This window comes from Papio anubis, chromosome 8 (genome assembly GCF_008728515.1).
Source record: "Papio anubis isolate 15944 chromosome 8, Panubis1.0, whole genome shotgun sequence".
NCBI classification, from domain to species: domain Eukaryota; kingdom Metazoa; phylum Chordata; class Mammalia; order Primates; family Cercopithecidae; genus Papio; species Papio anubis.
The window spans coordinates 6,855,126-6,860,365 of NC_044983.1; the positions used below are offsets into that span (position 1 = coordinate 6,855,126).

The following is a 5,240-nucleotide window of genomic DNA, read 5'->3' on the forward strand; positions in this document are numbered from 1 at the left end:
CTTTCTTTCATTCATTCACTTACTTGTTTATTCACTTATTTATTCATACACCCAACATGCACTGAGAAGGCATTATATGCTGGGCACACTCGCATGATCTGCTATCTATGCAGGTGCAAATAAGCCATGGCCCTGGCATTACAGGGTCCGGATGGGCTTAAGGGAGGATTTGTTTGCATGGCTTGGAGGAGAGGGTGAGAAGAGCCCTGGCAACCATGGCTTTCTCCTACACACTGGAAGAGGGATGCTAAAGAAGTTGGGTGGCCCGACTGGCTTGTGGATCATCCCAGGGTTAGCAACAACAGAAGACACCAGTATCTTCCACATCAACTCCTTCAAGTATTGCTACAAATTTATAGAGCCAAAACATTCCTTTTACTCTCGTTTCTAATAACGTACCCCTGGAAATTTATCTAAAAGTAAACATTCCAGCAGAGGACAGTGGAGGAACTATGTTCCACAAATGGTTATTGCAGTGGTATCAAATAAAACAAATAAAATCTTCAGCTATGTAGGATTTGCTAACAATAATAAGTACTATACAAATATTTGAATGTATTCCTGATACATTAGGTGTAAAATGCAGAATATTAACTTCAAGGCTCATTGTTATTTCATTAATGTAAGAGAAAAGATAGACAGATAAAGACTAGAAAATGTATGCCCAACATTAAAATAATAATTGCCTTAATTATGAAGGCACTGTGTCTGATTTTTAATTAGACTGTACCACACTTAACCTGAACTGCTCTAATCACACCAGCAGTGCGAGAGGTCCCTGGAGCCTGGGACCTTATGTTTCTACTGAGGCTGGGCATTACCTAATTTGTAATTTTTGCCAATTGAAAGAAGTAATGTGATGTCAGGCCAGAAGTGTGGCTCACATCTGTAATCCCAGCACTTTGGGAGACAGAGGCAGGCAGATCACTTGAGGTCAGGAGTTCAAGACCAGCCTGGCCAACATGGGGAAACCCTGTCTCTACTAAAAATAAAAAAATTACCCAGGCACAGTGGCAGATGCCTGTAATCCCAGCTACTCATAAGACTGAGGCAGGAGAATCGCTTGAACCAGGGAGGTGGAGGTTGCAGTGAGCTGAGATCGCACCATTGCACTCCAGCCTAAATGGCAGGGCAAGAACTTGTCTGGTAAATAAATAAACAGATAAGTAAATAAAGTGATGTCATTCACTTTGCAGTTTGTAAAATATTGATAGGTTTAAGCATCACTTAAATTATCTTCAGTTTAGGATCATTTTCTTGAGTAAATTGGGCCTTTTCAGGTTTTTCTCTTCTACAAATTGCCCTTTCCCCTTGTTTGCTGAGATTGCTGCCTCCCCGTTTTTGTTGAAATATAGGAGTTACTTGCATATTTCATATAGTAAACGACTTGTCAGTTTGAGACATTGCAAAACACTTCTCCCACCGCATCTAACTTCTGTCCGTTAATGTCCACAAGCTCCTTCATTAGACAGAAGGCTTCAGTTGTTACACACAAAAAAAATGCAATCCATTTTTCCCTTGTGGTTTGTGTTTTGAGGTACTTAAGACATCCTTCTCCATTACTAAATTATAAAAATATTCTGCTATTTTTTTATACTTCTTTCTGTTAAGGTCTTATCTTTCATATTTAGGTCTTTACTCCACCTGGCGTCCACCTGTGGGCATGTGCTAGGTGGAGATCTAGTTTTACTGTTTGGGATCTAATGAGCTCATTTTATCACACAATTACTAAACAATTTGTCTTTCTCCATTGATTTGTGGTGCCACTATTGGTCATATATTTTAAGTTCTACATATTTGCAGGTCAGCTTCTGAGCTCTCCACTGTGTTCCATAGATTTTTTTTGTCTGTTCTGTGCCAAGACCAAATGTTCTACAAATAGGACTTTTTCTTGATCTAGCTTAATATTTACAAGGGTAGAAATCCCTCTTTATCCTTCTTTTCAAAGTTGGCTAATTTGTGGACCTCCTCTCTTCATCCACATTTTAGAGTAAGTCTATCAAGTTTCATAAAGACCATGTTGGAATTTTTAATAAGATTGCATTGAATGTATAGATTAATCAGGGAAGAATTGACAACTTTATTAAGTTGTTTGAATCAAAAACAAGGAATATATCTACTCAGATCATTTCTTATGTTCTTTATTAGAGTTTAACAGTGTGCTCCAGACAAATCTTATGTATGTTTTAATTCCTCAGCACTTTATAGACATTGTAACTATTACAACTATCTTAATTTTTCCAGTTTTGTATAGTAGGTGTACAAAGAAATGCTATTGGTTTGTGTAAGTTATATTAGAAGGCCTTTTGAACTATTTTTTTTCCCCCTTGGGATGGAGTCTCGATTTGTTGCCCAGGCTGGAGTGCAGTGGTGCGATCTTGGCTCATTGCAAGCTCTGCCTCCCGGGTTCATGCCATTCTCCTGCCTTAGCCTCCCAGGTAGCTGGGACTACAGGCGCCTGCCACCATGCCCAGCTAATTTTTTGTATTTTTTTAGTAGAGATGGGGTTTCACCGTGACAGCCAGGATGGTCTCGATCTCCTGACCTCGTGATCCACCTGCCCTGGCCTCCCAAAGTGCTGGGATTACAAGTGTGAGCCACTGCATCCGGCTGCCTTTTGAACTATTTTATCAGCTTGACAAGGTTGATTGTTCCAGGTAGACAAGCATATAATCATCTGCAGAATCCTCTGTCTCACTCATCCCTTCTGCTAGTTACATGATCTTATTTCCTTCAGTTTCCTTATACATTAGGTATACCCTCCAACACAATATTAAACAGTAGTTGTAATGCTGAGCATGCTTGTCTTCTTATCTGTGAGCCACTGTGCCCAACCAAGAAAAATCATTTGATTATTTCAATCCTAGCACTTGGGGAGGCCGAGGCAGGCAGATCACTTGAGCTCAGGAGTTTGAGACCAGCCTGGCCAACATGGCGAAACCCCATCTCTACTAAAATACAAAAACGAGCTGAGTGTGGTAGCACACGCCTGCAATTCCAGCTACTTGGGAGGCTGAGACACGAGAATAGGGCTTGAACCCAGGAAGTAGAGGTTGCAGTGAGCCGAGATTGTGCCTCTTCAATCCAGCCTCATGACAGAGTGGGTCTGCCTCAAGAAAAAAAAAAAAAAAAGAATTTTCGTGTTCAAAATGATAATGGAGTGACATCAAAGGATTTGTGGGTTGTGAAAATTCATAGTAAAACCCACCGTATCGTAATATTTTAATATATTTTGAATTTATCATTTTACCTAGGATTTTTGCATCTGTGCTCGTCATTAAAATAATTTTCTTTCTACATATATCTTTACAAGCAAAACTACAGCAGTCTTTTAAAATAAGCTGGGTAAAGTTTGGTTTTTATTTCCTGGAGCAAATTATATTAGGTAGCAGTTAGTTGTTTAATTGTTTCTTGAAACTTTGGCAGAATTAATCTAAAACTACCTAGACCTGAACAGTCTTTGACTGCCAGTTTAATTTCTCTAACAGTCACTGGACTATTCAAGTTCTCTTTCTTTCTTTTTTCTTTTTCTTTTCCTTTTTTTTTTTTTTTTTTGAGATGGAGTCTCCCTCTGTCACCCAGGCTGCAGTGCAATGGCACCATCTTGGCTCCATGCAACCTCCACCTCCCAGGTTCAAGCGAAGCTGGGATTACAGGTGTCCACCACCATGCCCAGCTAATTTTTGTATTTTTAGTAGAGATGGGGTTTCACCATGTTGGCCAGGCTGGGCTCGAACTCCTGACCTCAGGTGATCCGCCTGCCTTGGCCTCTCAAAGTGCTGGGATTACAGGCGTGAGCCACCACGCCTGGCTAAGTTCTCTTTCTTCTTATGCTAATTTGAGCATGCTTTCACAATGGGATGTGCCTGCTCCCCTTTCACCTTCCCTTATAAGCCTAAGCTCCTGAGGCCTCCCTAGAAGCTAAGCAGATGCCAGCACATGCTTCCTGTAAATGCTGAAGAACTGTGAGCCAATTAAGCTTCTTTTCTTATAAATTACCCAGTCTCAGGTATTTCTTTATAGTCATACAAGAACAGCCTATTACAATACATAGGTATATACATGAATAGCAAAGAATGTCTCCTTGATCAGACATTGGACAGCCTCCTTCCAGCTCTCTGCACCACTGGGCTCAACCTGAGCATCCCTGTCTCTGTCCCTGCAGAGTCTAGTTTTAGCAGGAATCCTGCTAAGTCAGTTTAACCCCAATTCCCCACGCCGGGTGTCTGAACACCCTCCATATCTGACCAAATTCCAACACCTGCTCCACCCCACCCCCATCCCCCATGTGGATCACCTTGGCCCACCCAGAGCAAGAATCCTGTTAGGTCCGGGAAGCCGGAACCCCCCACTTGATGTCCCCTTCTCAGTGACTTTCTATCCACCATCCCCCATCCTGCTCCTTGGTTATAAGTAAGCCCTTTTCCTTATTATTTTCGGACCCCAATCTCTCTCGCCTGCTGCAAGACCTCAGTGCGGTCCCTTACATCTATGGCGATGGTTCTGAATAAAAGTCTGTCTTGCCGTTTTTAAAATGTCAGAATGTGTGTGTATATATCTCTATATCTGTAAACATATATAAATATAGATAGAGATATCTCCGAAGAGAAGGTTTTCCAATGTGCAGTTTTTCTTCTTGCACGTTGGGATCTTAACCCTCAAGCAGATCTGGAAAAAGCTTTCATGAGGATAGAGCCTGGGATGGATTTGTAGGGGAGGTGTAGACCATGATGCCGGGTAACAGGCCCTGTGTTTTCTGGCCACACAACTGTAAGATTTCAAAAAGACCCAATCAACGATTCTAACCCAACTCTCTCTATATTTACTCAAACACAGTATTACTCCCTGACTAGTGGTTAACGGACTTGCTTTCGGCGGCCCCAGAGGCGGTCGCCAGTTTAGCCACCTCCCGAGGAACCTGCGCAGTCCCGACGCTCACCAAGAGCTTTCCTGGCGGTTACAGGGTTGGGGGCAGCGCAGAACCCGCTTCTGCCCTTATCAGGAGCCCAGACCTCAGCTGGGCTCCACCACCCCGTCCCCACCCACCCTGGAAGCCAGAAACGCTAAGCATCCTCCCTCCCTCCCCTGCTGGCCGCTACGAATAAACCAGACCTACGCTTCGCGCCTAACTGCTCAGGCCGAAATGCTACCCGCAGTCGGACCCCGGGCCGGAAACCTCCCCGACACGGGACCGCGGGCAGGGGAAGGGGCGGGCGCAGGCTGCGGGGTCGGCGCGGAGG

General features: G+C 43.3%; 1 long non-coding RNA gene across 2 annotated transcripts in view; it reads right to left on the reverse strand.

Annotated features, from left to right (window-relative positions):
• The window catches only part of LOC103886597, a 58,723-nt gene that overhangs the window by 52,571 nt on the left and 912 nt on the right, over window positions 1-5,240 (reverse strand). The gene's annotated exons all lie outside the window — the stretch shown is intronic.